This window comes from Melanerpes formicivorus, unplaced genomic scaffold, assembly GCF_026170545.1.
Source record: "Melanerpes formicivorus ecotype bairdi unplaced genomic scaffold, bMelFor1.0.p_v2 SCAF_358, whole genome shotgun sequence".
In the NCBI taxonomy this organism is placed as follows: domain Eukaryota; kingdom Metazoa; phylum Chordata; class Aves; order Piciformes; family Picidae; genus Melanerpes; species Melanerpes formicivorus.
In genome coordinates, this window is record NW_027142710.1 from 177,501 (window position 1) to 187,500 (window position 10,000).

Here is a 10,000-nt window from a genome sequence, read left to right on the forward strand (position 1 = left end):
AGTGGCCGGCGCCAGCCACTCGTCAACTTTTTTTCTTTTCCCCGCTTTCGTTGCCGAGCCCGGGCTGGGCTCCGGCTCACGGACGAGCGAAACCCATCCAACACCGCTGAGGGTGCGCCAGCGGCCGCTCCAAACCGCCGCGCCTTTGTTCGGCCCCGCGGGTCCCCTCTCTGACCCGGGCGAAAGCCACCGAGAAGCCAGACGGACCCCTGCCCAGCCGCCTGGCGGGTGGCTTGGAGCAGCCGCTCGGCAGCGCTGCCCTGGGAGTGCTCGGCGTCGCTTGTTCCCTCATATACGGAACTGGAGGGCCGTCAGCTCCGCGAGCGCACAACCAGCCGACCTCCGCCCAGCGGCAGGTCGCAGAAATCACGCCGGCTTGTACGATGACGTAGGCGGAGGCAGAGCGCAACAGCGACCCCTTGGCGACAAGCGCGATCTCCGCGGAGAGCACGTCTACTCGCCGAGGGAGAGCACGTCTACTCGCCCAGGGAGAGCACGTCTACTCGCCCAGGGAGAGCACGTCTACTCGCCGAGGGAGAGCACGTCTACTCGCCGAGGGAGAGCACGTCTACTCGCCGAGGGAGAGCACGTCTACTCGCCCAGGGAGAGCACGTCTACTCGCCCAGGGAGAGCACGTCTACTCGCCCAGGGAGAGCACGTCTACTCGCCCAGGGAGAGCACGTCTACTCGCCCAGGGAGAGCACGTCTACTCGCCCAGGGAGAGCACGTCTACTCGCCCAGGGAGAGCACGTCTACTCGCCGAGGGAGAGCACGTCTACTCGCCGAGGGAGAGCACGTCTACTCGCCCAGGGAGAGCACGTCTACTCGCCGAGGGAGAGCACGTCTACTCGCCGAGGGAGAGCACGTCTACTCGCCGAGGGAGAGCACGTCTACTCGCCGAGGGAGAGCACGTCTACTCGCCCAGGGAGAGCACGTCTACTCGCCCAGGGAGAGCACGTCTACCTCCCGCCTGAGGGAGAGCACGGGGGGGGGGGACAAAGACAGGCGGCAGCAGCTTCGGTGAACGTCACCCGGGAGGCGACCGGGGCTGTCCCGGGGCAGTCCCGGGAAGCCGGCGTCCGACACAGGGAACCGTCAGCTGCCGGACCGGGGCGAATCCCCGCGGCCACGGCAGGGGTGGGGGCTCGAAGACAGCCGGCAGTCGCCTCGGTGAACGTCACCCGGCCGGCGACCGCGGCCGTTCCGGGGCCGTCCCGGGAAGCCTGCGACAGGCACGGGGTCCCAGCCGCGGCCGGACCGACTCGAAGCCCCGCGGCCCCGGCACGGGGGAGGCCCAAAGACTGGCGGCAGCCGCTTCGCTGAACGTCACCCGGCCGGCGACCGGGGCCGTCCCGGGGCTGTCCCGGGATGCCGGCTTCCGGCACGGGGTCCCGGCCGCGGCCGGAGCGGCTCGAATCCCCGCGGTCCCGGCAGCAGCCGGAGCCGCTCGCCGTTCGGGCTCCCGGCACCCTACGGATCCGCCGACTCGTTCGCGGGCGGCGGGGGGAGGCAGTGAAGGAGGTGCGGGCAGAAGCGGCAGCGGAGGCGGAGGGGGGGGGGGGCTCGAAGACAGCCGGCAGCCGCTTCGGAGAACGTCACCCGGCCGGCGACCGCGGCCGTTCCGGGGCCGTCCCGGGAAGCCTGCGACAGGCACGGGGTCCCGGCCTCGGCCGGACCCGCACTGGGTGCCGCCGCCTCGGGCTCTCGGGACGGTATGGATCCGCCGACTCGTTCGCCGGCGGCGGGGGGAGGCAGTGGAGGGGGTGCGGGGAGAAGCGGCAGCGGAGGCGGAGGGGGGGGGGGGCTCGAAGACAGCCGGCAGCCGCTTCGGTGAACGTCACCCAGGAGGCGATCGGGGCCGTCCCGGGGCCGTCCCGGGATGCTGGCTTCCGCCACGGGGTCCCGGCCGCGGCCGGAGCGGCTCGAATCCCCGCGGTCCCGGCAGCAGCCGGAGCCGCTCGCCGTTCGGGCTCCCGGCACCCTACGGATCCGGCGACTCGTTCGCCGGCGGCGGGGGGAGGCAGTGGAGGGGGTGCGGGCAGAAGCGGCAGCGGAGGCGGAGGGGGGGGGGGCTCGAAGACAGCCGGCAGCCGCTTCGGTGAACGTCACCCGGCCGGCGACCGGGGCCGTCCCGGGGCTGTCCGGGGATGCCGGCTTCCGGCACGGGGTCCCGGCCGCGGCCGGAGCGGCTCGAATCCCCGCGGTCCCGGCAGCAGCCGGAGCCGCTCGCCGTTCGGGCTCCCGGCACCCTACAGATCCGGCGACTCGTTCGCGGGCGGCGGGGGGAGGCAGTGGAGGGGGTGCGGGCAGAAGCGGCAGCGGAGGCGGAGGGGGGGGGGGGGGGCTCGGAGACAGCCGTCAGCCGCTTCGGTGAACGTCACCCGGGAGGCGACCGGGACCGGCCCGGGAAGCCATCGTCCGGCCCCGGATCCCGGCCGCGGCCGGACCGGCTCGAAGCCCCGCGGCCCCGGCACGGGGGAGGCCCAAAGACTGGCGGCAGCCGCTTCGCTGAACGTCACCCGGCCGGCGACCGGGGCCGTCCCGGGGCCGTCCCGGGATGCCGGCTTCCGGCACGGGGTCCCGGCCGCGGCCGGAGCGGCTCGAAGCCCCGCGGTCCCGGCAGCAGCCGGAGCCGCTCGCCGTTCGGGCTCCCGGCACCCTACGGATCCGCCGACTCGTTCGCCGGCGGCGGGGGGAGGCAGTGGAGGGGGTGCGGGCAGAAGCGGCAGCGGAGGCGGAGGGGGGGGGGGGCTCGAAGACAGCCGGCAGCCGCTTCGGTGAACGTCACCCGGCCGGCGACCGGGGCCGTCCCGGGGCTGTCCGGGGATGCCGGCTTCCGGCACGGGGTCCCGGCCGCGGCCGGAGCGGCTCGAATCCCCGCGGCCCCGGCAGCAGCCGGAGCCGCTCGCCGTTCGGGCTCCCGGCACCCTACAGATCCGGCGACTCGTTCGCCGGCGGCGGGGGGAGGCAGTGGAGGGGGTGCGGGCAGAAGCGGCAGCGGAGGCGGAGGGGGGGGGGGGGCTCGAAGACAGCCGGCAGCCGCTTCGGTGAACGTCACCCGGGAGGCGACCGGGACCGGCCCGGGAAGCCATCGTCCGGCCCGGGATCCCGGCCGCGGCCGGACCGGCTCGAAGCCCCGCGGCCCCGGCACGGGGGAGGCCCAAAGACTGGCGGCAGCCGCTTCGCTGAACGTCACCCGGCCGGCGACCGGGGCCGTCCCGGGGCCGTCCCGGGATGCCGGCTTCCGGCACGGGGTCCCGGCCGCGGCCGGAGCGGCTCGAATCCCCGCGGTCCCGGCAGCAGCCGGAGCCGCTCGCCGTTCGGGCTCCCGGCACCCTACGGATCCGCCGACTCGTTCGCCGGCGGCGGGGGGAGGCAGTGGAGGGGGTGCGGGCAGAAGCGGCAGCGGAGGCGGAGGGGGGGGGGGGCTCGAAGACAGCCGGCAGCCGCTTCGGTGAACGTCACCCGGCCGGCGACCGGGGCCGTCCCGGGGCTGTCCGGGGATGCCGGCTTCCGGCACGGGGTCCCGGCCGCGGCCGGAGCGGCTCGAATCCCCGCGGTCCCGGCAGCAGCCGGAGCCGCTCGCCGTTCGGGCTCCCGGCACCCTACAGATCCGGCGACTCGTTCGCCGGCGGCGGGGGGAGGCAGTGGAGGGGGTGCGGGCAGAAGCGGCAGCGGAGGCGGAGGGGGGGGGGGGGCTCGAAGACAGCCGGCAGCCGCTTCGGTGAACGTCACCCGGGAGGCGACCGGGACCGGCCCGGGAAGCCATCGTCCGGCCCGGGATCCCGGCCGCGGCCGGACCGGCTCGAAGCCCCGCGGCCCCGGCACGGGGGAGGCCCAAAGACTGGCGGCAGCCGCTTCGCTGAACGTCACCCGGCCGGCGACCGGGGCCGTCCCGGGGCCGTCCCGGGATGCCGGCTTCCGGCACGGGGTCCCGGCCGCGGCCGGAGCGGCTCGAATCCCCGCGGTCCCGGCAGCAGCCGGAGCCGCTCGCCGTTCGGGCTCCCGGCACCCTACGGATCCGCCGACTCGTTCGCCGGCGGCGGGGGGAGGCAGTGGAGGGGGTGCGGGCAGAAGCGGCAGCGGAGGCGGAGGGGGGGGGGGGCTCGAAGACAGCCGGCAGCCGCTTCGGTGAACGTCACCCGGCCGGCGACCGGGGCCGTCCCGGGGCTGTCCGGGGATGCCGGCTTCCGGCACGGGGTCCCGGCCGCGGCCGGAGCGGCTCGAATCCCCGCGGCCCCGGCAGCAGCCGGAGCCGCTCGCCGTTCGGGCTCCCGGCACCCTACAGATCCGGCGACTCGTTCGCCGGCGGCGGGGGGAGGCAGTGGAGGGGGTGCGGGGAGAAGCGGCAGCGGAGGCGGAGGGGGGGGGGGGGCTCGAAGACAGCTGGCAGCCGCTTCGGTGAACGTCACCCGGGAGGCGACCGGGACCGGCCCGGGAAGCCATCGTCCGGCCCGGGATCCCGGCCGCGGCCGGACCGGCTCGAAGCCCCGCGGCCCCGGCACGGGGGAGGCCCAAAGACTGGCGGCAGCCGCTTCGCTGAACGTCACCCGGCCGGCGACCGGGGCCGTCCCGGGGCCGTCCCGGGATGCCGGCTTCCGGCACGGGGTCCCGGCCGCGGCCGGAGCGGCTCGAAGCCCCGCGGCCCCGGCAGCAGCCGGAGCCGCTCGCCGTTCGGGCTCCCGGCACCCTACGGATCCGGCGACTCGTTCGCCGGCGGCGGGGGGAGGCAGTGGAGGCGGTGCGGGGAGAAGCGGCAGCGGAGGCGGAGGGGGGGCGGGGGGGACGATAGTGGCGGGGGGCGGGGGGTGCTCGAAGGCAGCCGGCAGCCGGTTCGGTGAACATTCGCCGGGGCGGGGGGGCGACCTGTCCGTGCCCGGGGCAGCCCCGGGAAGCCGGCAGCCAGCACGGGGTCCCGGCAGCACCTGTTCCCTGCCCTGGGACTTGCCGTGCCCGGCGGCCGGTTGCCGGGTGGGGGGAGCGATGAGAGGCGGGGCGCAGCGGCCGGGGCAGCGCCGGGCCGCAGCGGGGGGCTGGGCGGGTGGGGTAGGCGTCGAGCGGCAAGCCCTCGGCTGCAGCGAATGTTCGGCGGTGCGGGGCGGGGGGGGACGGGACGACACGTTGGGGGCGCCGAGTCCGAGCCACCCCCGGCCCCAGGGGCGGCCGGAGGGGGAGGCCGGTGCCTGGCCCTGGGAGCTGCTGGGCGCCGGATGGCCGAGGGTGCGTCAGAAGCCGCCCGAGCGGTCGAGCAGGTCCTCCAGAAAGGCCTAGGGTGGCTTCGAGGGCCCCGGGAGCAGTCGAGGGAGGCCTCCAGGCAGGTCTGGAGTGGATGGGAGGCCTTCCAAAGCAGACAAGGGAGGCTGCCAGCGGGGCCTAGGCTGGCACTGCAGCCTGTAAATGGTTGGGGGGGGGGGGCCTCTGGTGCGGCCTGGAGTCTCTGGGTGGCGTCCAGAGAGGTGCAAAAGATCCTCTGGTGCGGCCTGTGGTGGCGGAGAAGCCTGCAGAGCGTGCGGGGGAGGCTTCTGGTGCGGCCTGGGGTGGGTCGGAAGCCTGCAGAGCGTGCGGGAGAGGCTTCTGGTGCGGCCTGGGGTGGGTCGGAAGCCTGCAGAGCGTGCGGGGGAGGCTTCTGGTGCGGCCTGGGGTGGGTCGGAAGCCTGCAGAGCGTGCGGGGGAGGCTTCTGGTGCGGCCTGGGGTGGCTGAGAAGCCTGCAGAGCGTGCGGGAGAGGCTTCTGGTGCGGCCTGGGGTGGCTGAGAAGCCTGCAGAGCGTGCGGGAGAGGCTTCTGCTGCGGCCTGGGGTGGCTGAGAAGCCTGCAGAGCGTGCGGGGGAGGCTTCTGTTGGGGCCTGGGGTGGGTCAGAAGCCTACAGAGCGTGCGGGGGAGGCTTCTGTTGCGGCCTGGGGTGGGTCGGAAGCCTGCAGAGCATGCGGGGGAGGCTTCTGCTGCGGCCTGGGGTGGCTGAGAAGCCTGCAGAGCGTGCGGGAGAGGCTTCTGCTGCGGCCTGGGGTGGCTGAGAAGCCTGCAGAGCGTGCGGGAGAGGCTTCTGTTGGGGCCTGGGGTGGGTCGGAAGCCTGCAGAGCGTGCGGGAGAGGCTTCTGCTGCGGCCTGGGGTGGGACGGAAGCCTGCAGAGCGTGCGGGGGAGGCTTCTGGTGCGGCCTGGGGTGGGACGGAAGCCTGCAGAGCGTGCGGGAGAGGCTTCTGCTGCGGCCTGGGGTGGGTCGGAAGCCTGCAGAGCGTGCGGGAGAGGCTTCTGTTGCGGCCTGGGGTGGGTCGGAAGCCTGCAGAGCGTGCGGGAGAGGCTTCTGCTGCGGCCTGGGGTGGGTCGGAAGCCTGCAGAGCGTGCGGGAGAGGCTTCTGCTGCGGCCTGGGGTGGCTGAGAAGCCTGCAGAGCGTGCGGGAGAGGCTTCTGGTGCGGCCTGGGGTGGCTGAGAAGCCTGCAGAGCGTGCGGGAGAGGCTTCTGCTGCGGCCTGGGGTGGCTGAGAAGCCTGCAGAGCGTGCGGGAGAGGCTTCTGCTGCGGCCTGGGGTGGCTGAGAAGCCTGCAGAGCGTGCGGGAGAGGCTTCTGCTGCGGCCTGGGGTGGCTGAGAAGCCTGCAGAGCGTGCGGGAGAGGCTTCTGGTGCGGCCTGGGGTGGCTGAGAAGCCTGCAGAGCGTGCGGGAGAGGCTTCTGCTGCGGCCTGGGGTGGCTGAGAAGCCTGCAGAGCGTGCGGGAGAGGCTTCTGCTGTGGCCTGGGGTGGGTCGGAAGCCTGCAGAGCGTGCGGGGGAGGCTTCTGGTGCGGCCTGGGGTGGGTCGGAAGCCTGCAGAGCATGCGGGGGAGGCTTCTGCTGCGGCCTGGGGTCTCTGGGTGGCCTCTAGAGAGGTGCAAAAGACCCTCTGGGTTGGGCTGGGGTGGCTCTTGGACCCCTGCCACACAGTGGGGAGAGGCCTCCGGCCCGCCACCTGTGTCCCTGTGTGCCTGAGTGCCTGTGTCCCTGTGTCCCTGTGTCCCTGTGTCCCTGTGTCCCTGTGTCCCTGAGTGCCTGAGTGCCTGAGTGCCTGTGTCCCTGTGTCCTTGTGTCCCTGTGTCCCTGTGTCCCTGAGTGCCTGAGTGCCTGTGTCCCTGTGTCCCTGTGTCCCTGAGTGCCTGAGTGCCTGAGTGCCTGTGTCCCTGTGTCCTTGTGTCCCTGTGTCCCTGTGTCCCTGTGTGCCTGAGTGCCTGTGTCCCTGTGTCCCTGTCTGTGTACCTGTGTGCGAGAGTGTCCGGCACGCCACCCAGCGGCGGCGGGCAAGCAGGTAGGCGGGTGGGCGGGCCGGCGAGGGCCAGTGTGAGTTTGGGGGGTGGGAGGGGAGGCGGCAGCTGGAAGCGTCAGAGGAGGGGGCGTGGCTCCGGCTGGCCCCGGGAGCAGGTTCCCGGGACCGGGACCGGCTGGACCCGGCGGGTGGTTGATCCCGGGGCGGGGGGCAGAGGCGGCGGGAAGCGGCAGCTGCGTGTGCGGCGGGGGGGTGGAGGGCGAACCGCGGCGGGAAGCGGATGCTTCAGAGCAGGTTACGGGGGCGGGGACGGACGACACCACCTGTCCCCGCCCCGGGACGGGCTGGACCCGGCGCCGTGTACCCGCCGCCGCCCCCGCCGCCGCCCCCCTCCGCCACCCCGGGACCCCGACGTTTTTTGGCGCCCGCGCCTTTTTTTGCTCCCCGCCTGCCCGCGCTGCCCCGAGCCCTCCCCCGGGGCGGGGCGGGAGGGAGGGACGGACGGACGGGTAGCCGGGGATCTCCGAGCGCGCGCCACCAGACCGAGGCGGGTCCCGGCGGCGGCGGCGGCGGCGGCGGCGGCGGCGGCGGCGGCGGCGGCGGCGGCAGCAGCAGCAGCAAGCGACGGCGGGGGGGGCAGGCTAGGGAGAGAGGGGGAGCGGCATGCGGTAGGGCTGGGGGGTTTGTTTCGGGGGGGAGGGGTGGGGGGGGGGTGGCAGCGGTCAGCGAGAGCGGGGAGAGGGGGAGCGGCATGCGGTAGGGCTGGGGTGTTTTTGGGGTGGGGGCGTTGGGGGGATTAGCGGGCGGGCGGGCAGCCGAGCCAAGCGGCAAGCCGGGGGGCGGGCGAGGGCGGCTTTAGGGCCGGAGGAGCGGAGCGCAACCTCCCCCGTGCAGGCTCCAGCGTGGAGAGCAGCAAGTTTTTGGGGACGGGGGACGACGGACGGGAGGGGCAGCGGCGAGAGGCTAGCTGCGGCAAGGGGCACCGGCACGGCCGCCCTAACAGCGCCGCCTCGGTCGCAGGGGTTAGAGAGCAGCCGGGCAGCCCGGGAGGGAAGCGGCAGCCCGCGAAGGGGGGAAGGGGGGGCTCCGCGCAAACCGCTAACGGGAGCCGGGGGGTGTGGGGAGCTGGGGGTGGCAGCAGCGGCAAGAGGCAACGTCGGGAGGGGGGGCTCCGCGCAAACCGGTAACGGGGGCCGGGGGGTGTGGGGGGGGCGGTGGCGGCCGCGGCAAGAGGCAACGGCAGGCGGGGGGGCTCCGCGCAAACCGGCAGCGGGGGGGGGGGGCGGGGGTAGCGGCAAGAGGCAACGGCGGGAAGGGGGGGCTCCGCGCAAACCGCTAACGGGAGCCGGGGGGTGTGGGGAGCTGGGGGTGGCAGCAGCGGCAAGAGGCAACGTCGGGAGGGGGGGCTCCGCGCAAACCGGTAACGGGGGCCCGGGGGTGTGGAGGGGGCGGTGGTGGCCGCGGCGAGAGGCAACGGCAGGCGGGGGCGCTCCGCGCAAACCGGCAGCGGGGGGGGGGCGGGGGTAACGGCAAGAGGCAACGGCGGGAAGGGGGGCCTCCGCGCAAACCGGCAGCGGGGGGGGGGCGGGGGTAGCGGCAAGAGGCAACGGCGGGAAGGGGGGGCTCCGCGCAAACCGGCAGCGGGGGGGGGGCGGGGGTAGCGGCAAGAGGCAACGGCGGGAAGGGGGGGCTCCGCGCAAACCGGCAGCGGGGGGGGGGCGGGGGTAGCGGCAAGAGGCAACGGCGGGAAGGGGGGGCTCCGCGCAAACCGGCAGCGGGGGGGGGGCGGGGGTAGCGGCAAGAGGCAACGGCGGGAAGGGGGAGCTCCGCGCAAACCGGCAGCGGGGGGGGGGCGGGGGTAGCGGCAAGAGGCAACGTCGGGAGGGGGGGCTCCGCGCAAACCGGCAGCGGGGGGGGGGCGGGGGTAGCGGCAAGAGGCAACGTCGGGAGGGGGGGCGCCGCGCAAACCGGCAACGGGGGCGGGGGGGGAGGCGGTCAGGGGCGGGGGGAGATTTCTAGAGATGCCGGCAGACCTTCTCCCCGGAGAACAGCGCTGTTGAAGAAAAGACTGCTTCAGAACACAACCTTTAATGAAAGACGCTCGATGAAAACAACACTTAATAAAAGAAGGTTTCATGCCGACTGCCTCTCTTCATTTACGCCGCCGCGGGGGGGGGGGGTTGGGGGCCGGGCGGGCGATACCAGGCGGCCCTCGTCCCGGGGACCACGTCTACCCCGCGGTTCCAGCCTCCGCGCGCTAAGTGCCCGCCCGGCCGCGGGGAGCACGTCTACCTCCTGCCGCACGGCTCAGTGCACTAAGTCCCCCCTCGCCATGGAGAGCACGTCTACCTGCCAGCTCAGGGAGAGCACGTCTACTCACCGAGGGAGAGCACGTCTACCACCTGGGAAGGAGAGCACGTCTACCTCCTCGGGAAGGAGAGCACGTCTACCTCCTCGGGAAGGAGAGCACGTCTACCTCCTCGGGAAGGAGAGCACGTCTACCTCCTGGGAAGGAGAGCACGTCTACCTCCTCGGGAAGGAGAGCACGTCTACCTCCTGGGAAGGAGAGCACGTCTACCTCCTCGGGAAGGAGAGCACGTCTACCTGCCGCCGCACGGCTCAGTGCACTAAGTCCCCCCCTCGCCAGGGAGAGCACGTCTACCTCCTCGGGAAGGAGAGCACGTCTACCTCCTGCCGCACGGCTCAGTGCACTAAGTCCCCCCTCGCCATGGAGAGCACGTCTACCTGCCAGCTCAGGGAGAGCACGTC